Genomic DNA, 22,566 nt, shown 5'->3' with positions numbered 1-22,566 from the left:
AAACTGGAAAACTGCAATGAAGTGTCACGGCTGTATGTGAGCAACAAGAGCATACACAGTGAATATAGCTACTGACCGGACCCAAACTAGGGAGGATAAAGGGTGACCCCTGTCAGACCCTAAAAGCTCTCCCTATGCTGCTAAGCACATGTCAGGATCCAAATGGTGGATCGAGACATGCCCGCGTACCTAAGGCTGATGACCACTGTAACCCCTACAATAGTGGAAGGGGCACGGCCACCGGTGCCCTGCTCAGTATATGGACGGAACCGGGGTCGCCTCGGATCCAGTGAGCAAATCAACAGAAACACACAATGTCTGCACACTTAACTGAAGGAGCTGCAGCAGCAGTGAAAACAGATCCAAAGTCAGCAGACAATATCCGAGGTACTTGCTGCAGCAGAACACAGGTCCAGTGAAATGATATCACACAAGTGAAGATACTCAAGGGAGAGATACAACTCAAATGAAAAATATAATCCGCACCCTGCAAAGGAGGAGGGGTGATTTAAAGGCAGAGAAATCAAACACAGGAGGGACAGCTGGGAGGAAGGAAACAGAAAGTAAAGACCTCATCACAGGGGCGGAGAAACAGAGCAGAGAGAACTCCTCCAAGCTCTAGTAGTGACATCATCACAGGGGTGGAGAAACAGAGCTGTGAGAACGTCTCAAAGCTCTGGTAGTGACATGAAGTTGATACAGGGGCATGGTCTGAGACCGTGATGGGCTCAATGACAGACTGCACCACCATATCGACACAACTGCTCGAGACAAGGACATAGTCTAGTCTCTTGTAGGTATTGTGTGGAGCTGAGAAAAATGTATAATCTCGGTCAGTAGGGTGGAGTAGACGCCAGGTATCCACAAGGTTGGCATCTGAGAGATAGCTATTTATACGACCTAAGGCTGCTTGAAGCAGCTGTGAGGAGCTGTCCGAAGCATCTACAATGGGGTTCAGCGTGACATTGAGATCCCCCCTAGCAACCACATGCCTTCCGCAAAGGAGGAAAGCTTTTTTAGGGTGTTTACAATCCATTGTGCCTGTCCTCTATTAGGGCTGTATAGACTAGCAAGAGTAACCACTTGTGTGCCTATTGTCCCTTTTACAAAAATATAACGGCCATCTGGGTCTGATTGAGTGATGGTGGTTTTAAAGGGAACTCGTTTAGATATGGCTATTCCAACTCCCCTAGAAGCTTTATCAAATGCGCTGATAAACCAATGCTGAAAGTATGTTTTCTGGAGTGTGGGTATGTGCTGTAGGAAGGCGGAAGGGTCTGTCATTGACGGAAGGTATGTGTCACCGAGGTTCTTGGCCTCGGTGAGATAAGAACCGGTAATTTTGTGTGTCAGCAGCAGCTAGTGCTTATTGGGAGAAGCCAAAGAGCAGGGTGGGTGGCTGTTCCCCACGTCGACTCCAGGTTTTGGGCGGGGTTTAAAAACCCAGCCAGCAGCTCATCTGGGTGTGGAATGTATCCTCCATCTGACAGTGGAGCTCGGTCAGGCTCTGTTTTGGGACCTAAACATTTGGTACCGTGCTGGAGTGACACTGCTGGGAATCAGGCGCCCTAAAGCCTGCTGTGGACGGCAGTGGACTGCCGTGGACAAATCAGCCTGCCAGGTGACATCTTTGTTCTGTGGACTTTGTGCGGTGTGAATTAACACCAGGACTCTGCAAAGTGTTTGTGTTACTTTTTTCCTTTGGTGTGAATAAACACTGAACTTTTTGCTTTACTACCATGTTCTTGCCTCTGTACTGCGACCGCTTAGGCTACTTTCACACCTGCGTTAGGTGCGGATCAGTCTGGTATCTGCACAGACGGATCCGCACCTATAATGCAAACGCTTAGATCCGTTCAGAACGGATCCGTTTGCATTACCATGAACAAAAAAAAAAAAAAAATTATTTTTTTTTTTGTTCATGATAATGCAAACGGATCCGTTTTGACTTTACATTGAAAGTCAATGGGGGACGGATCCGTTTGAAAATTGAGCCATATAGTGTCAAATTCAAACGGATCCGTCCCCATTGACTTACATTGTAAGTCTGGACGGATCCGTTTGCCTCCGCACGGCCAGGCGGACACCCGAACGCTGCAAGCTGCGTTCAGGGGTCCGCCTGCTGAGCGGAGCGGAGGACAAACGGTGCCAAATTGATGCATTCTGAACGGATCCGCATCCACTCAGAATGCATTAGGGCTGGACGGATCCGTTCGGGGCCACTTGTGAGACTCTTCAAACGGAACTCACAAGCGGAGCCCCGAACGCTAGTGTGAAAGTAGCCTAACCCTGCCTACCAGAGCAAATCCCTACAGTGCGTTGATTTAAAATGCAGTTCTTGGAAGAAACAGATGTCTGTGCGCAACTTCCTCAGAAGGCGGGTAACCTGCGATCGCTTCTGTGGGGTGTTAAAACCCCTTACATTAAGGGAGGTACATTAAATTAAAGACATCATGGTATCCACAAGGTGTCCCTGAAACGCATGTTAGCATAGATGCATGTGAGTGACCGGGGAAACAGGGTGTAACCATAAACATCACTAAGATTAGAACTGAAAAACACATCAGTAGTAGAAAAAGCAGGTATCTCATGTCGAGCATGCCACCTCCACAAAGCGAGACGCAGTACAAACTGCATGAGAGAACCTGAAATATAGCGCTTGCACTAGGTCTGCGCAAGTGTACCCCTGGTGAGTGCCTGGATCAATGGCTATCGATGGAAAAAAGACAAATTACCCTGCAAAGTATGGTGGTCTATAGTAAGCAATAAGGTGATAATGATATTGACCTAGCTGGAAGATAAATAACCTTTTAGAACAGAGGCCCACTAAGAGGGTAAAACCTCCAGTCCGAAATGTCATTAGAGAAAGCAATACAATTAGAACAGAATCGTCTCAATGCAACATATACTTGCGTGATTGTATTCGGGTGGTGCGCTAATGGCGGTTCAGAGAGACCGCTTCTGCACGCCCTATAATGTTGCTGTCCACAAGAAAAGCTATACCCAGAGATCGTGCTCTAATGTATCACGTTCTGGAGGTGGTCTTCTTTTTCGTTGAGGCCTTAACCCATCTCTATTCTTCTGAGAGGTCCGGTAACGGGACCTCAAGTCCTGCTGAGGGTAGCCAAGAAGGGATGTCAAGTGGAGTGGTTTGAAGCAACTCCCATGCTGTAGATAGGTCCGCAGGAAACCGAATCGTGCACCTCTTGCCTCCAGATGAAAAGGTGAGGCCAAAAGAAAATAGCCATTTGTAAGGCGTTTTAGTAGCCCTCAGGTGGTCTGTGAGTGGCTGTAAGGCTCTTCGTTTGCTTAATGTGGAGGGGGCAAGGTCCTAAAATATGAGTATCTTGGCCAGGGCTGGGACAAGGCCATTTGGTGCCCAGGGCGAAGATGGCAAACTGCGTCCCCCCCCCCCCCCCTGTTTTTAAGAAAGAATCAATGTTGTTTCAAAACAAGAATATACTTAAAGCAATAGAACAAAGGACTGTGGGACTTTGAAAGTCACAGACACTGTGATGTGTAAAGAAGCAATAATTTATTACATAGAAAATGTCAAGTGACAAAAGCTAGCCTACAAATATTAACAAACATACACCATCCATAGTGGTATACATATTAATGGGTACAGTGGCTGCGTTTAATGGGTACAGTGGCTGCGTTTGATGGGTACAGTGGCTGCGTTTGATGAGCAGAGTGGCTGCGTTTGATCGGCACAGTGGCTGCGTTTGATGGGCAAAGTGGCGAAAATTGACGAGTGGCACAGTGGCTGCGTGTGTTGGCACAGTGGCTGTGTGTGATGGCACAGTGGCTGCATGTGATGGCACAGGGGCTGCATGTGATGGCACAGGGGCTGCCTGCATGTGATGGCACAGTGGCGACAATTGATGGCACAGTGGCTGAGTGTGTTGGCACAGTGGCTGCATGTGATGGCACAGTGGCTGCGTTAGGTGGCACAGTGGCTGCATGATGGGCATAGTGGCGACAATTGATGGCACAGTGGCTACGGTTGGTGGGCACAGAGTGGCTGCATGTGATGGCACAGTGAAGCTGCAATTAATGTTTTTTTTTTTTTTACAGAAAAGGCAAGCTTAAAATAACACAAAATCATTTCTTTAAACTGCTTTTTTTTATTAAAAAAATTATGATCATCTCAGTCCAATCCCCCCCCCCCCCCCCCCCCGGGGGGGGGGGGATTGGACTGAGATGACCATAATTTTTTTAATAAAAAAATTAGTTTGTTATTTGTATTACATTATTTTCTTACTTTTTACAGTCTGTGTGTGAGTAGCAGCTAGTGAAGGCAGGCTCCTCGTGGCTTGTTCTTCACGCGCCGACACAGCTCCCTGTAGGCTGCGCGAGTCCTCCCTCTCTCACCTCACACCTCGCCTCCGGCGTGAGCCGCGTGACGTCACACGGCGCATGCCGGTGGTATCAACCAAATGAATCCTCCATGGGGGGGGGGCGAGGAAACGCAGAGGAGGAAAGGGAGCCCGAGCCAGGAGCGCAGTCGGCACAAAATTCATAGGGGGAGAGAAGGAGCAGCGCTGACATGGCTGGTGTGGACGGTGTAGGCGGGTGCAGGAGCGCACTCAGCACAGCAAGCACAGCAAGTGGCGCTTGGCTAATGTGGTACAGTGAAGCTGTACACTGCTGGCACTTCACCTGCGCCCCCCTCCTGTCCGCAAATGGTAGCGCCCAGGGCACCCGCTCCTTCGGCCCCTGCCTTGTACCGGCCCTGATCTTGGCACCTTCATATAGAAGATCTTTATGCTTTCTGGCTGCTTTAAGTAGAGCTGCTGTATCTACATATCGTGTATAAGTATATAGTTGTGCCTGCGCTGTCGCTCAATGGTTAACTCTATATGCACTAGGCGGATAGAGCCGCTGCTAGGTACCTAGATGGATGTCGGCTGCCCCAATCCAATAAGACAAGCAAAGATTGTAAAATTAATATTTGGTACCAGCGCTGAAATAAAGAAAGTGGATGGTTATATAAAGTTCCGTTATGCTAGTAGACAGTTACCTGTTCCAGTGAGGCGATGACTTGGTGTCAGGTAAGTTGTATGGCGGGTATCCAGTCCAGCGATGTAATGGAATAACTCGCAGTGCTTCTTGCTCGACCTCAAAGCGCGTGCGCTGCCCCGGCCGGTGGCTGGCGTGCGCGCGAAGGAGCTGTGTTGGTATAAGGTTCCGGAGCGTGTAGTGTGACGTCACAACGGTCCGACGGAGAGATCCAGAGACCAAAAAGCAACCCTACTCGTTTCGAAGCCTACGGGCTTCTTCGTCAGGGATAATTGCTATGTTTGTTCCCTGGATTAAATAGGTGCCCGGTCCCCATGGCAACTGCTATAGTTTACATCGTCAGTATTCCCGCATATGATCCTAGATGGATTAGTGATAAGATGCGATTATTTTTAGATTCAACAAACAGTAGTTTAAGTTCCGTAAGTTTTCCAGTGTTAGCTCTTCAGAATGCGAATAATTCCATTTCTCGATTTAGGCCATTTGGTGCTAGGCTGTTCAGTCTAAATATCCATTTGATTTCGCACCGTGACATCTGTTTAATGAGGTCTCCACCTCTCGCTTTTTCAATGCCCCCAAAGATAGAACCAGTGAAATTGCCTGCATGATGTTGGGCATAATGGCGGGACAGTGGGTGACCGTCATATTTTTTCTTTATGTTGTTTAAATGTTCCCCCATCCTAATCTTCAATTCCCGTTTGGTTCGGCCCACGTATATTTTAAGACAGGGACATTTAATAAAGTATATTACTCCACGAGTATTGCATGAGATGTAGTGATTGATTAGTGATATACATGGAGACAACACTGAGGAAGCCCTGGTAGATATTAAAAAGCTTGAGAGGCTTCTAATTATGAAATGAGAGACTTATGGGAAATGGCATCATTAGAAAAATACTTGGAATACGATAAAATACCGAAAGGACTCCAAATTCATAAAGCACTGACAAGTGACCTAGGTGGCCCGGAAATTATTGAAGAATGGAACTTATTATTCCATGAATTTTCTAAAAGAAATGTACTGTTTATCATAGAAAAAAGAAGAGTTGGACTAATTAAAATAAATCGAGAAATAAAGGAACTGTTTGAAAATCTCAAACCATATAAAAATCACGGAGAAATAATTAAAATTTCTAGATCTATTAAAACACGGATAAGAACGAAAGAGAATTAAATTATTAATACCAAAACAAAGAAATTTGATAGGGATTTAGCAATACCAACAGGAATCAGAGATAAGATCGTAGCAGACATGGAACACAGTGGTAGTACCCATTATAATACGATAGATAAAACTATATGAGAAGATCAGGACACGTGTTATAGCGATTTCTCAGTCTATGATGAGAACCTTAATGACAATTCAACCGATATTGAGACAAAAAGACACAAAAAAAAATCTGTAACAGTGACTAACACACATAATGGACACGAACAACAGCCCCTAGTACCGAGGGTGGTGATACAGACAACTAGAACCAATGGATCTATACAAACTAATAATCGGTATGATATATTGGAGTCATTGGGTGAAGATCGCAATCACAATGACTCCATTGACACAGTAGAAAGTATAGATATTCATGTTCAACACACACCATGAAGGAACAACAAATACTGGAATACATCACCAGACGTATAACAATACCTCTCCAAAAAGTTATAGTTCAATAGTAAAAACGAATACTAATAGACGAGTTAAAGAAAAACTTTCAAAAACGGATAAAATAACAAAAAGAAAGACAGTGAAAAGGGATTTTTTTCAGGCAAGACCTTCCCAAAGAAAAAAACAAAAAGAGGTACAAGAGGTAAAGGATTAACCAAGAAGCTTTTAACCAAACGTAAGAAAGGGCAGAGTATATACAATCTCAGTAGTTATACCCTGAAGGACAATGAGTTGGTTCTACTAGAGAAGGGTCTCAAATTCGCCCCTACTTCTAAATTTTGCCCGTTCTATGCGTTTGTAGGTATAAAATTTTTTTTTAAGAAATCTGGCCTTGAAAAAATATTTTATAAAAATGAAAGATACCCCATTCCTAATATTAACAAGTTTACCCAGAAAGCCAGAACAACACTTCCTATAAGACATAAGAATCATCCGCAATCAAACATTAAACCAATAGAAAATAAGCGACAAGTCAAAAATCAGACCACAGATGACATTGGGCAACAGAATGTTGAGGACCCTGGCATTTTAACCAAGACTCCTCTACATACAACACTGAGCCCAAATCGCATTTTAACCCCTTGGGTGAATATTCTGATGCATTCACTGCATTTCAAACCCTGGTGCTGAGAGACTTACGTAGAATTAATCCCAACAGTAAACGATCGGGCCCCCAAAATTTATCTCTTTGGGAAAAAAAGGCCATCCGGACACTACAAACTAATAATAAAATTGTGATAAGGCCTGCAGATAAAGAGAGGGGGATAGTCATCTTGGACGAGGATTCTTATAATAGGGAGTCAATACGACTCCTTAATGATAAGAAAACATACAAAAAACTGAACTTTGACCCGACAAACATATATAAACACCAACTTGGATCACTCACTAAAAAAGGAAAAATAAAGGGCATACTAACCCCTGAAGAAGCGGCATATATAATTAACCAATGCCCTAAGATTTCTATCTTTTATTATTTGCCCAAAATCCACAAAAGTCAAACGAATCCACCTGGCCGTCCAATCATCTCGGGGATTGATAGTCTGACAGCTAACCTATCTAAATACGTGGATACCTTACTACAATGCCATGTACAGAAACTTTCAGCGTACCTATAAGATACCAAACATATTCTACAACTTCTGGAAGATGTTAAATGGGAGGATGGCTATATCTTGGGGACCCTGGATGTCACCTCCTTATATACTGTTATCGAAAACACAAAAGGTAGGACAGCAACGGAATACTTTTTAGAAAAAGATGGGAGCATGCCCAAGGAACAAATAGAGTTTATTGGCGATTGTGTCATGTTTATCCTTACACACAATTATTTTAAATTTAATCATGAGTTTTATTTGCAGACATGGGGTACAGCGATGGGGACCAGATTCGCACCGAGTTTCGCAAATCTATACATGGGCCACTGGGAGGATACCGCCATCTTCCCACAAGGCAGGCTCGGTGCGAATCTGGTCCTCTGGAAACGTTTTATTGATGATATTGTTTTTATTTGGAAGGGTGGAGAATCTGAATTGAACCACTTTTTAAACGATTTAAATAAAAATGAATTTTACTTAGAGTTCACACCAAATTGCAGTAAACAGCAGGTACATTTCCTAGACCTTACAATATTCATTGGGAAAGGGCAGATTCACACAAAGACATACTGTAAGCCCACTGATTGTAATAGCTTTATACCTTTTAGAAGCTGCCATCTACCCACATGGCTTATAAATATCCCCCGAAGCCAATATATCAGGGTACGCAGGAACTGCACAGATATTACTCACTTCGAGGAAGAAATCATAGATCTAAACACCAAATTCATTGAGAAGGGGTACAAAATGGAGGACTTAGAACCAACTATTAAACATATTAGAGAGGTAGACCGTAACCTATTACTCCAGGACAAACTGCAGGACCCCTTAAAAACTCATGAAAGCGACTGTGTTAGTGCCCCTATTAAAATTCCGATAATCACTACATATAGTGAAGGGGCACCAACCCTCAAAAGAATTGTCAGAAAACACTGGGAAATGCTACGACAAGATAAAATGATAGGAGATAGGATTCCCATAAATCCTACCTTCATATTCAGGAAGTCTTCAAATCTGGCCACTATGATAGCATCCACCCTGAAACTAGTTCAAAGAAACAAGTCTACCCACATAGTACAAAAAGTTTTTTTCCCATGCAAATTGTGCAAAAATTGCAAGAAAATTAAATATGGTACAACGAAATTCCCTATCACAGAAATAGGGGACAATCATCACTTATATAAAATCAATCACTACATCTCATGCAATACTCGTGGAGTAATATACTTTATTAAATGTCCCTGTCTTAAATTATACGTGGGCCGAACCAAGCGGGAATTGAAGATTAGGATGGGGGAACATTTAAACAACATAAAGAAAAAATATGACGGTCACCCCCTGTCCCGCCATTATGCCCAACATCATGCAGGCAATTTCACGGGTTCTATCTTTGGGGGCATTGAAAAAGTTAAATTAAATGCGAGAGGTGGAGACCTCATTAAACAGATGTCACGGTGCGAAAGCAAATGGATATTTAGACTGAACAGCCTAGCACCAAATGGCCTAAATCGAGAAATGGAATTATTCGCATTCTGAAGAGCTAACACTGGAAAACTTACGGAACTTAAATCTTATCTTATCACTAACTCATCTAGGATCATATGCGGGAATACTGACGATGTAAACTATAGCAGTTGCCATGGGTAAACCGGGCACCTATTTAATCCAGGGAACAAACATAGCAATTATCCTACGAAGAAGTCCGTAGGCTTCGAAACGTGTAGGATCGCTTTTTGGTCTCTGGATCTCTCCGTAGGACCGTTGTGACGTCACACTACATGCTCCGGAACCTTATACCAACACAGCTCCTTCTCGCGCATGCCAGCCATCGGCCGGGGCGGCGCACGAGCTTTGAGGTCGAGCAAGGAGCACTGCGAGTTATTCCATTACATCGCTGGACTGGATACCCGCCTTACAACTTACCTAACACCAAGTCATCGCCTCACTGGAACAGGTAACTGTCTATTAGCATAACAGAACTTTATATAACCATCCACTTTCTTTATTCCAGCGCTGGTACCAAATATTCATTTTACAATCTTTGTATCTACATATCGCAGCAGGCCGCACACAACATCTCTTGGTGGCTCACTGTCTTTCGGTTTTGGTCTAAGCGACCTGTGAATGCGTTCTATACCGATCTCGGCTGCCCTGTCAGCTCCTAATAGACTGGAGAAAATGGCGTTTGCCGCTTTCGGTAGTGCCTCATGAGGTATATGTTCTGGGAGGCCACGCAGACTAACATTTTTCCTCCTGCTGCGATTCTCTTGGTCCTCTATGAGGGCATAATCATTGTCCAGTGATTCTACATAGGCAGCGCTGTTATTCCCCAATGTGCGGGTAAAGGTGAGAATGGCCGCTTGCGTGTGTTCCAGTTTTTCCACAAAAAGCCTTATGTGCTTGATGTCACTTTTGATTTCAATGAGGTCTTGTAGCACCGGGCCTAGCGCTGTCGATAGGGCTTGTTGTAAAAACTGGCGTGAGATGGGCACTGGGTTGTTCGGATGCACCCCGATGTCTTGGTCTGAGGAGGCACCGTCAGCTCTTTCAGTGTTGTGCGCCCAGTCCTCGTGCTCAGACGGCGCCATCTTGTTAGAGCTTGCAGCCAGGGGTCTCTTATTTAGATATTTTTCCATGTCCTGAGCTCCTCGGACTTGTTTAGGAGTTTCTGGTTTGTCTCTGGGAATACACCTTCCAACTTTTCCCATTCTTTGGCTGGCTAGGTAGCGGAATTTAACAGTTTGCAGGGACACAAGGAGAGGAGCTCTCTCACACGTGTCTGACTCGGTAGGCAGTCAGGCTCCCCCCCCCCCGCAATAATTTTCTGGGTTTAAAAAACACCCATTTTTGGCAATACCCTACATCTGGGGCCTATGCTGCATTTGTTAGTGTGACATACAAGTTAGAAATACTGCGATAATTTTCTGGGTTTAAAAAAACACCAATTTTTGGCAATATCCTACATCTGGTGCCTTTGCAGCATTTGTCACTGTAAAAGACAAGCTTGAAATACTGCAATAATAATCTGGGTTTAAAAATACACCCATTTTTGGCAATATCCTACATCTGGTGCCTTTGCAGCATTTGTCAGTGTGAAATACAAGCTTGCGATACTTCAATAATTTTCTGGGTTTAAAGAAACACCCATTTTTGGCAATATCCTACATCTGGGGCCTTTGCAGCATTTGTTAGTGTGAAAAACAAGCTTGAAATATTGCAATAATATTCTGGGTTTAAAAAAAACGCCCATTTTGGGCAAAATACTAAATTTGCGGCCTTTGCTGCATCTGTCAGTGGGAAATACATGCGTTAGATACTGCTGTTATATTCTGTTATTAAAAAAACACCCATTTTGTGCAAGATACAAAATTTCTGGAGAATGAGGAGAGCGTCGAATAAGGGGCGTGGCCCTGGTCGTGGTGCTGCTGGTGGAGCTCCTGTTGCAGGAAGAGGACGTGGTCGATCTGTGCCAGCTACACGCACAAGTGAAACACCTTCCTCAGGTGCGAGTAGGTCACAGAACCTTCAGCGTTATTTGGTCGGGCCTAATGCTGCTCTACGAATGGTGAGGCTAAAACAAGTACAGGCGATAGTAGATTGGGTTGCTGACAGTGCCTCCAGTTCTTTACATTGTCTCCCACCCAGTCTCCTGCTGAAAGATCAGAGTTGGCACCTGCAGCCGATGTCCATCAGTCTTTCACCTCACCACCTTGCAAATCAGCCAAGCAGTCTGAGCCCCAAGTCATGCAGCAGTATCTTCTGCTTTTTGATGACTCTGTTAGCAGGGTTTCCCAGGGCCCTCCACCTAGCCCTGCCCCAGAAGTGGAAGAGATTGAGTGTACCGATGCCCAGCCACTTATGTTTCAAGAGGAGTACATGGGATGACCAACACAGCACGTCTCAGATGATGACGAAACACAGGTGCCAACTGCTATAGCTTTCAGCAGTGTGCAGACCGACAAAGAGGGCAGGGGTGAAGACTGGGTGGAAGATGATGTGGAGGACAATGAGGTCCTCGACCCCACATGGAATCAAGGTCATGCGTACTGTCTGGGCTTGGAAGAAAGGCGGGCTGGGCACTGCAGGGGGGCGTTACTGGGCACTAAAGCAGAGTAATAACGCCCCTCTGGGCACCTTCAGACTTCATTTGCATATCAGAAAAATCACTTTTTCATCTGAATGAAAAGTTGAATAAAAGAAAGAGGACACATGCTGGAATGAAGGTACTTTATTGCACATTGCTATGTTAACGGTTTTATATGGTCAAAATAGGTGACAGATTCCCTTTAAATTCCTATGTGTCACTAAGCTTACCTTACATTACAAAATGAATCTTAAAGGCATATTATCTTTTTCTGCTTCTGTGAACACAAAATATAACAGTTATATGACATCCAAAACATGATGTCACAGCAAATATCTCTGCTTTTGTCTTTAACACATAAACATAGGAACTGTATTAAAGTTATTAGCAGGTTTAGCTGTATACACAAATAAGGCTATACTAGCAACCTAGGACAGGACTTAGCTGGCCAGCTACAAGCCCAGGACCTCCACATCCAGCATGTTCACCTCCATGATCGTCTGAGACCAGCCACCCGGACAGCTGCAACAACAATCAGTTTGCATAACCAAAGAATTTCTGCACAAACTGTCAGAAACCCTCTCAGGGAAGCTTATCTGCATGCTCGTCGTCCTCATGGGGGTCTGGACCTGACTGCAGTTTGTTCACAGATGAGTTCCTGTTTTCACTGTTCAGGGCAGATGGCAGACAGCGTGTGTGGTGTCGTGTGGGTGAGCGGTTTGCTGATGTCAACGTTGTGGATCGAGTGGCCCATGGTGGAGGTGGGGTTATGGTATGGGCAGGCGTATGTTATGGACAATGAACGCAGGTGAATTTTATTGATGGCCTTTTGAATGCACAGAGATACCGTGACGAGATCCTGAGGCCCATTGTTGTGCCATTCATCCACTACCATCACCTCATATTGCAGCATGATAATGCACGGCCCCATATTGCAAGGATCTGTACACAATTCCTTGAGGCTGAAAACATCCCAGTTCTTGCATGGCCAGCATACTCACCGGACATGTCTCCCATTGAGCATGTTTGGGATGCTCTGGATCGACGTATACGACCGCGTGTTCCAGTTCCTGCCAATATTCTGCAACTTCGCACAGTTATTGAAGAGCAGTGGACCAACATTCCACAGGCCACAATCAACAACCTGTTTAACTCTATGCGACGAAGATGTGTTGCACTGCGTGAGGCAAATGGTGGCCACACCAGATACTGACTGGTTTTCTGACACCCCCTCCCCCTATTAAGGGAAAACTGTGCACATTTCAGAGTGTCCTTTTATTGTGGAAAGTCTAAGGCATACCTGTGCAATATTCATGCTGTCTATTCAGCACCTTGATATGCCACACCTGTGAGGTGGGATGGATCATCTTGGCAAAAGAAGTGCTCACTAAGGCTACTTTCACACTAGCGTTCGGGTGTCCGCTCGTGCGCTCCGTTTGAAGGGGCTCACGAGCGGTCCCGAACGCATCCGTCTGGCCCCAATGCATTCTCAATGGAGGCGGATCCACTGAGAATGCATCCGCCTGCCAGCGTTCAGCCTCCGCTCCGCTCAGTGAGCGGACACCTGAACGCTGCTTGCAGCGTTCGGGTGTCCGCCTGGCCGTGCGGAGGCGAGCGGATCCGTCCAGACTTACAATGTAAGTCAATGGGGGCGGATCCGCTTGAAGATGACACCATATGGCTCAATCTTCAAGCGGATCCGTTCCCCATTGACTTACAATGTAAAGTCTGAACGGATCCGCTCAGACAACTTTCACACTTAGAAAATTTTCTAAGTTTTAATGCAGACGCATCCGTTCTGAACGGATGCGAACGTCTGCATTATCGGAGCGGATCCGTCTGATGAAACATCAGACGGATCCGCTCCGAACGCTAGTGTGAAAGTAGCCTAACACAGATTTAGACAGATTTGTGAACAATATTTGAGAGTAATGGGTCTTTTGTGTATGTAGAAAATGTTTCAGATCTTTGAGTTCAGCTAATGCAAAACCGAAAGAGTTGCATTTATATTTTTGGTCAGTGCAGAATTAGTGTACATTCAAATGACAAAATGGTCATTAAAATCGAATACACTATCAGTTTTTCATGGTAATTTTGCATTCCCGTGCTTTCACTTTCTGAATGTCTAACCTACAGTGCCCTTAGTATACATAATTCCCCCATAGTGCCCCAATATATCTAAGTGTCCCTATTGTGCCCCAGTATATTAAGAGCCCCCACATCGTGCCCCAGTATATATATAATGCCTCCACCGGTAATGCTAATAGATCCTTTTTTTTTCTTCTTTTTTTTATTCTCACCTCACCTCTTGTATGCGCCTCAATATTCGCTCTGTACTGGAGGCAGCAGGACCTGGCATGATCATGTCAAGTCTAACAATGAAAGCACAAGGTCCTCCTGCCTTCTGCAGAGCAAGTGTTTCCTGGTGAGTTTTGGCCTTGAAAATGGCCAAAAATAGGATATATCTTGATTGGTTCTCAAAACAGCAGTGTGCCAGCAGTTACAAAAACGGCCGTTTATCACTGTTGTATGAATGTTCCCTTATTCCTGTCTTTTTAAGGATGCCGGTCTTTCCTTACTATACTTTAAAGGATAACTGTCATGTTTTCATTAAAAAAAAATCAATTTTAGCATAGGTTACTGCTGCAGCAGCATTATGCATAAAGCAATCTTTAGTTTCTTCACATTCAACTGTTTTCCTTGAGTTTTCCCCTTAGTTACGGCTGTTTAAATATTTACCATATGAGGACCTTCTCAAGATGGCTCCTCTGCCAGTTCTCTGAGGCCAAAACTGCTTTCTCTCACTGCACATACACACTTGCTGTAGCCAGCAGCTTCCTGCCAGCCAATCAGATTGGATTACTGAGAGACACACCTCCTCACTCTGAAGCCTAATGCAGGCATGCGGTGTGGAAGACTGCTCCTCCATCTATCTGTCTTTTTAGCCAGAGACAGACAAGCCCTAGCAACTGTCTTTTAAGGGAGCAGTGGAAAGGTGGAAAGGACATTAATGAAAGCTGTTATTATAACAATCATTGACAGACTAACTCAGGTATACATGCCTAGCTCTAATAAACTAGCAAATAAAATAAAAATATGACAGTTACGCTTTAATTTGTGCATTTGTGGAATACTCTGCTGTGATTCAATCTCTACAAAATCTCTCTGGTTTCATTTTTACCACACCTGAGCTCACGACAGGTGTGTTTTCCTCAATTATTCTCCATGAAAACAAACAGTTAACTCTCTCCTGTAGTGTGTAAGGAAGCATCTGGCTCAGTGAGGGGTTGGACTCTGCAGGAGGAAACCTCCAGGTAACTTCATTCTGGTTTCTATAGCTCACATCAGAATTTCCCTAGGCACCTGTAAGAAGATACCATGGAAGTACTGTCTATGTTACACGTTCAGGGATCTCACAACTTGGTAGCAGAGAAAAAGCCTTTAATCCTCATAAATTGTAGATTTTGATCAAGAGAAAACATCTAGCCAAGGTAATGATGTGCTCATATTGATGACAGTACTATTACTTATGACATATACCAAATGTGCTGTGTGCTGTTTAATCCTTGTCTTTTCCTTTTTTTAATGAATATTCCTCAGACATTGGAGATGGTCTCATCTGTTACATAGTCACTTATAGAAGGGTATAACCTCCTTATGTTGGGTTTAGTTAATATACTTTTACATGTTTTACTTTAGATTTAGTAATAAATTCTGCTTAATAAGGAGCAAAAATGTAGGTGTTCATAGTAATGTACCAAGAAGGACAAAAATAGTGTTACCATGTTCAGGGCCAATTTCATGTTTGTGTATTGTGGTCAATATTTTACATCAGTATTTGCGAGCCAAACCTGGAATGGAACTTACAGAGAAAAAAACTACAATAGAAGGATTTCCAGTCCATGGTTTGATGCCACTCTCTGATTTGGCTTAGAAAATGCTAATGCACAAAACTAATGAAAATACTACCATGAGAAAGTGAATTTAGAGGTATACAGTTTAGGGCTCATGCACACAACCGTATGTATTTTGCTGTCCGCAAAAAACTGATCTGCAAAAAATACGGATGACATCTGTGTGCATTCTGTATTTTGCGGAACAGAACAGCTAGCCCCTAATAGAACAGTACTATCCTTGTCCGTAATACGGACAATAATAGGACATGTTCTTTTTTTTGCGGAACAGAAATATGGACATACGAAAACGGAATGCACACGGAGTAACTTCCATTTTTTTTGCGGACCCTTTGAAGTGAATGCTTCCGCATACGGTCCGCAAAGGAAATGGAACGGACACGGAAAAAAAATACGTTCGTGTGCATGAGTCCTAAGGTTAGGTTCAAGGAACACTTTTAACTCTAGAAATGTAATAACTAAAAAAGAAAAATTTGATAGAAGAACGATGATGTCTTTTTGCATTTACAACATAAAAAGCACAATACAAAATGCTTTGTGGTGAGCACATCATCGTTTCTTATAGACTCCAGAAAACATATAGCTGCAGCATCAACAGCAACCAAAGTGCTGAAACCTACTTGCTAAGAGCCAAAGGCTTCAAGAAACTCACAGAGAAAAACTATTAAAACTTAACCTTTAACCCGTTAAAAACACTGCGATTTTCAATTTTCTTTTTTACTCCCAGCATTCCTAAAGCCATAACTTTTTTATTTTTCCATTCACATAGACATAATAGGGCTTGTTTTTTGCAAGGTAAGCTGTACTTTCTAGTGGCTGGAAAAATAAATTGAGTAGAAAATGGAGTAGAATTGGAGAAAAAAACAATTAAAGGGGTTCTCAAAGCTTTTAATATTGATGACCTTCCCTTCAAACAGCTGATCATTGGGGGTGCCATTTGTCGGACCCCCGCTGATCTGATATTGATGACTGTAACGGACCGTTTCCGCAGACAAGGGGTTAAAATCCGTTTAGGGGATAAGCCCCTTTCTGCGAAACAGGCACAGCTACTGCAGGATACACCAAACTCCCGAACTGGATACAAAATAGCACTCCAAACTGGAACCTCACGAATAGCTGCTAGCAGACGAACAGGGATCAGCTTACACCTCTGGCAATCGGTCTTCTAACAGCATACAGTGAATCCCCCCAATAACGAGACAAGGCTCCGTGTTGAGGGTCACACAGTGGTCTGACTGTACTTCACGTACAGCCTCTTTTATTCATAAACCACAAACATAGTACTGCCCACAGGGGTTTGAAATACAACCAATCAGTAATTAACAACACATACAATGTAACTACAGCAACCAATCGTTCACGCCCCCAGAGGACCAGAATGAAGACTGTGACATAGGACAACATATCCCCACAATGCATCATGTCTCCTCCCCTCTGTCTGGAGACAACCTGAGGAGCAATCCAATTATCTCTCAGAACAAAGGGAGATCGCCAATACACATGTAGATACAACAGGACAGACATCACCATTTAAACACACAATGGGACAATGGCACAATAGAAACACACCCAGCATTTTCCTCCCAAGCTGACAAGTTACACTTATTATAAATTGTTACAACTTTGTGAGTTTACATTGGCCATACATATAACTTACATTAATTCAAACATTATAACGTGGGGACAAACCTATCCAAAATTCACTTGAATCAGTTAAGGGGTTTAAAAGTTAGTATATGGCCCATAATCCTGGGGCAAGAGGCCAGCAGCCAGTCCTCTCCAAAACCCAGTGGCGAGGTCGGTTTCGCCACACATCTCCCCCCCCAAGGAAGACTAACCAGGTACCTGACTTCACGCCGGTCGGTACCTGAGTTAGTCTGGCAGCCCACCCACAACCAAATACTGGACCTGTTGACTTTAGTAGCCTGTCTCTGTCCAGTGAGACCACCAAGGTTATGTTGGAAGCTGGTACGCCCGGTCTCTGTGTTGCTCCCTGGCTTGGAGTGGGGGTTGCTTTGTGGGCAGGTATCAGCGGTACTCTGCCCTGGTGCCAGCGCTACCACGGAAGAAGCCTGGTTGGAGCCTGGTTGTTGGAGGGGGAGACCGACTGTCTCTACCCCCTGTACTGTAAGTGCAGAGACCACGGTCCCATCTGCACTGTTGTGGGGCTTACTGTCTCCCCCTGGTGCGTTAAGCTGCCACTGGGGAGAGGGGGTAACGAGCTCCTCTCCCATACATACTTCCATACTCTGTGGAGGGAGACCGACTGTCTCTGCTCCCAATACAGTGTCCTGCTGCTGGGGAAAGGAGACTGGGCTCTCTATTCCCTGCTGGACACTCTGCCGCTGGGGGACAGGACCGACTGTCTCTGCCCCCTGTAACTCCGCCTGCCGCTGGGGAATGGAGACTGGGCTCCCAATTCCCAAAAAATCATGCTGCTGCTGGGGGACAGGAACAACTACCTTTGCCCCCTGTAACTCAGCCTGCCGCTGGGGAGGGAGGACGCTGCTCTCCTCTCCCTGCACTTCACACTGCCACTGGTCAATGGAGACTGGGCTCCCAATTCCCTGCAGGACCGGTGGAGAGACCTCAGTCCCATCTCTACCGGACACCTGGGGTCCTTCTAAGTAACACTCTACAATATCTGCCCAGCTGAATGGGTCTGGATCTGGGTCTGTCACCTTACCGTCCTGCTGAGCATTCTCAATGGAGTGGAAGAGATCTCGGTAGTCCTGCTCCAGTTCCCACTCCAGGGTTGCTAGGTGAGCCAGGTCTTGCTCTACCTCATGGGGGTCATCCCACTCATGCCTAGCCTCCCTCTCATAGAAAATGTCCTGAAGTCTGGACTGTGCAGGGCTCCCGAAGTCAGGCTCTGCAAAGGACTCCCATAACAAGCCAGGACCATAAAACTCCTCTCCCTCTGGCTTGTCATGTTCGGCTGTTCAGGGTATATACTGTGCCATATACCACCAAAGCGCCTGGTAGACATCCTCCAGCCATAGCTCCTGCCATACCCGGTGCTCTAGTTCCTTCACCCATTCCTCCAGGGGCTGCTCTCCCAGGAAGGGCATCCGCAGGGCCACTTGCTTCTGCAACCGCAGCTCTTCACTGGGGAGACTCTCACCCCGCTGGTATTGTAGATTATCCAGGGCCTGGTACCAGATGCCTTTCCTTAATGCATCCCGGCCATCCAGGTCCTCCTCCTCGTATAACACTGCTGGTTCCATCCTGCTGCTGTCAGGGACGCTGTACTGAGACATGCGTTGTCCTTAAATTGTAGAATCCACAGAAATGGTGTCTCCTGTAGCTGTCCTTCTGGCTGTAGGAACTATCCCACTGCTGCCACCAATGTAACGGACCGTTTCCGCAGACAAGGGGTTAAAATCCGTTTAGGGGATAAGCCCCTTTCTGCGAAACAGGCACAGCTACTGCAGGATACACCAAACTCCCGAACTGGATACAAAATAGCACTCCAAACTGGAACCTCACGAATAGCTGCTAGCAGACGAACAGGGATCAGCTTACACCTCTGGCAATCGGTCTTCTAACAGCATACAGTGAATCCCCCCAATAACGAGACAAGGCTCCGTGTTGAGGGTCACACAGTGGTCTGACTGTACTTCACGTACAGCCTCTTTTATTCATAAACCACAAACATAGTACTGCCCACAGGGGTTTGAAATACAACCAATCAGTAATTAACAACACATACAATGTAACTACAGCAACCAATCGTTCACGCCCCCAGAGGACCAGAATGAAGACTGTGACATAGGACAACATATCCCCACAATGCATCATGGTCTCCTCCCCTCTGTCTGGAGACAACCTGAGGAGCAATCCAATTATCTCTCAGAACAAAGGGAGATCGCCAATACACATGTAGATACAACAGGACAGACATCATCATTTAAACACACAATGGGACAATGGCACAATAGAAACACACCCAGCATTTTCCTCCCAAGCTGACAAGTTACACTTATTATAAATTGTTACAACTTTGTGAGTTTACATTGGCCATACATATAACTTACATTAATTCAAACATTATAACGTGGGGACAAACCTATCCAAAATTCACTTGAATCGGTTCAGGGGTTTAAAAGTTAGTATATGGCCCATAATCCTGGGGCAAGAGGCCAGCAGCCAGTCCTCTCCAAAACCCAGTGGCGAGGTCGGTTTCGCCACAATGACCTATCCTGAGGATAGATTAATAAAAGCAAATTGACGGCAGCATCTCCAGAAGTGAAATTTATTCACAGTGGGTCCATGAAAAACATGTGCAAAAATCGCCAATAAGGTGCAACATTTCGGCTAACAAGCAGCCTTTATCAAGCATACTTACAAAGTGCGTTAAGACAATATACACTCACCTAAAGATTTATTAGGAACACCTGTTCTATTTCTCATTAATGCAATTATCTAGTCAACCAATCACATGGCAGTTGCTTCAATGCATTTAGGGGTGTGGTCCTGGTCAAGACAAACTCCTGAACTCCAAACTGAATGTCAGAATGGGAAAGAAAGGTGATTTAAGCAATTTTGAGCGTGGCATGGTTGTTGGTGCCAGACGGGCCGGTCTGAGTATTTCACAATCTGCTCAGTTACTGGGATTTTCACGCACAACCATTTCTAGGGTTTACAAAGAATGGTGTGAAAAGGGAAAAACATCCAGTATGCGGCAGTCCTGTGGGCAAAAATGCCTTGTGGATGCTAGAGGTCACAGGAGAATGGGCCGACTGATTCAAGCTGATAGAAGAGCAACGTTGACTGAAATAATCACTTGTTACAACCGAGGTATGCAGCAAAGCATTTGTGAAGCCACAACATGCACAACCTTGAGGCGGATGGGCTACAACAGCAGAAGACCCCACCAGGTATCACTCATCTCCACTACAAATAGGAAAAAGAGGCTACAATTTGCACGAGCTCACCAAAATTGGACTGTTGTAGACTGGAAAAATGTTGCCTGGTCTGATGAGTCTCGATTTCTGTTGAGACATTCAAATGGTAAAGTCCGAATTTGGCGTAAACAGAATGAGAACATGTATCCATCCTCTGATGGCTACTTCCAGCAGGATAATGCACCATGTCACAAAGCTCGAATCATTTCAAATTGGTTTCTTGAACATGACAATAAGTTCACTGTACTAAAATGGCCCCCACAGTCACCAGATCTCAACCCAATAGAGCATCTTTGGGATGTGGTGGAACGGGAGCTTCGTGCCCTGGATGTGCATCCCTCAAATCTCCATCAACAGCAAGATGCTATCCTATCAATATGGGCAAACATTTCTAAAGAATGCTATCAGCACCTTGTTGAATCAATGCCACGTAGAATTAAGGCAGTTCTGAAGGCAAAAGGGGGTCCGACACCGTATTAGTATGGTGTTCATAATAATTTTTTAGGTGAGTGTATATACCATACATAGTACCGCCTCTAAATGGCTTCAACCAATAGTGATCCACCGTTATTCAGACAAACACATACGGTGAATTATTCCCGTGTCCGTCACATCAATTACCCAATTAAAATCACCACAGTTCATTACCTGAAAGGGGGTGGTTGCCTGTCATGCATGGGCAAATCTGCTATAGTGATGCGAATTTTTACATTACATTTAACACGTACCCCTGGACCGCTCGACATATGCCTTCTGAGTACAAGGAATGACTGAACAAGGTTTGATCTACCGATGATACTGATAGATCCCGGTATAGATCCCTTGTCAATATATGTGGTTGGTTTCTATAGCAATGGAGACGCACCGCGCGGTCACATGGGTGATTGAGCACGTGAACTGGTTTCTATAGTGATGAAGATGTACTTGGCAGTCATGTGGGCGGTGAGGGATTACGTGGTCTGGACACATGTCCAGTCAGGTGATTAGGTTTGGATGATGCATTCGGTCAGGTGACCATGAATGGGACATGTGACCATTACGTATCCCTGTGTGGATAGGAGGAAATTTCGGGCATGCACATTTTGATCAAGTTGACGGTAGTGTGGATATGCATGGTGCAGGTGTTCCACAAGCAACCACCCCCTTTCAGGTAATGAACTGTAGTCTTTTTAATTGAGTAATTGATGTGACGGACACGGGAATAATACACCGTATTGATGAATTTCAATGAACAGGTGTTTGTCTGAATAATGGTGGATCACTATTGGTTGAAGCCAGGCGGTACTGTGTATGGTATATATATTGTCTTAACGCACTTTGTAAGTATGCTTGATAAAGGCTACTTGTTAGCCGAAATGTTGCACCTTATTGGCGATTTTTGCACATGTTTTTCACGGACCCACTGTGAATAAATTTTACTTCTGGAGATGCTACCTCTATGTTCAGGAGCGCAGACGCCACACATATGGTGTGCCGCTCCTAGTCACCTCCATGTGCATCAAGCAACCGATTGGAGGAGGAGCAAGCATACCTATATGTAAAGTAGATGCAAGCATTATATATGGGCAAAGTCCTCACTCTGATATGATAAAATCTGAGACACTTAGCCAATATATTTTGATCAAAACACATCTGTGCCCGCCTACCAAGCGCCAAGGTGGTCTCCGGTCAGGCGGGTCCTACGCTAAACCTAGCTAAGCCGTTGGGCTTCTATGTTCAGGAGCGCAGATGCCACACATATGGTGTGCCACTCCTAGTCACCTCCATGTGCATCAAGCAACCGATGGGAGGAGGAGCAAGCACACCTATATGTACCACCTAATCAAGGCGCTCTATTAGATAGGAAGGGCAAAAGTGAAAAGGAATGCTACTCCCA

The sequence above is a fragment of the Bufo bufo genome, chromosome 3 (assembly GCF_905171765.1).
Source record: "Bufo bufo chromosome 3, aBufBuf1.1, whole genome shotgun sequence".
In the NCBI taxonomy this organism is placed as follows: Eukaryota; Metazoa; Chordata; class Amphibia; order Anura; family Bufonidae; genus Bufo; species Bufo bufo.
The sequence above is the reverse complement of the archived record's forward strand: the minus strand, read 5'-3'. Positions refer to the sequence as shown.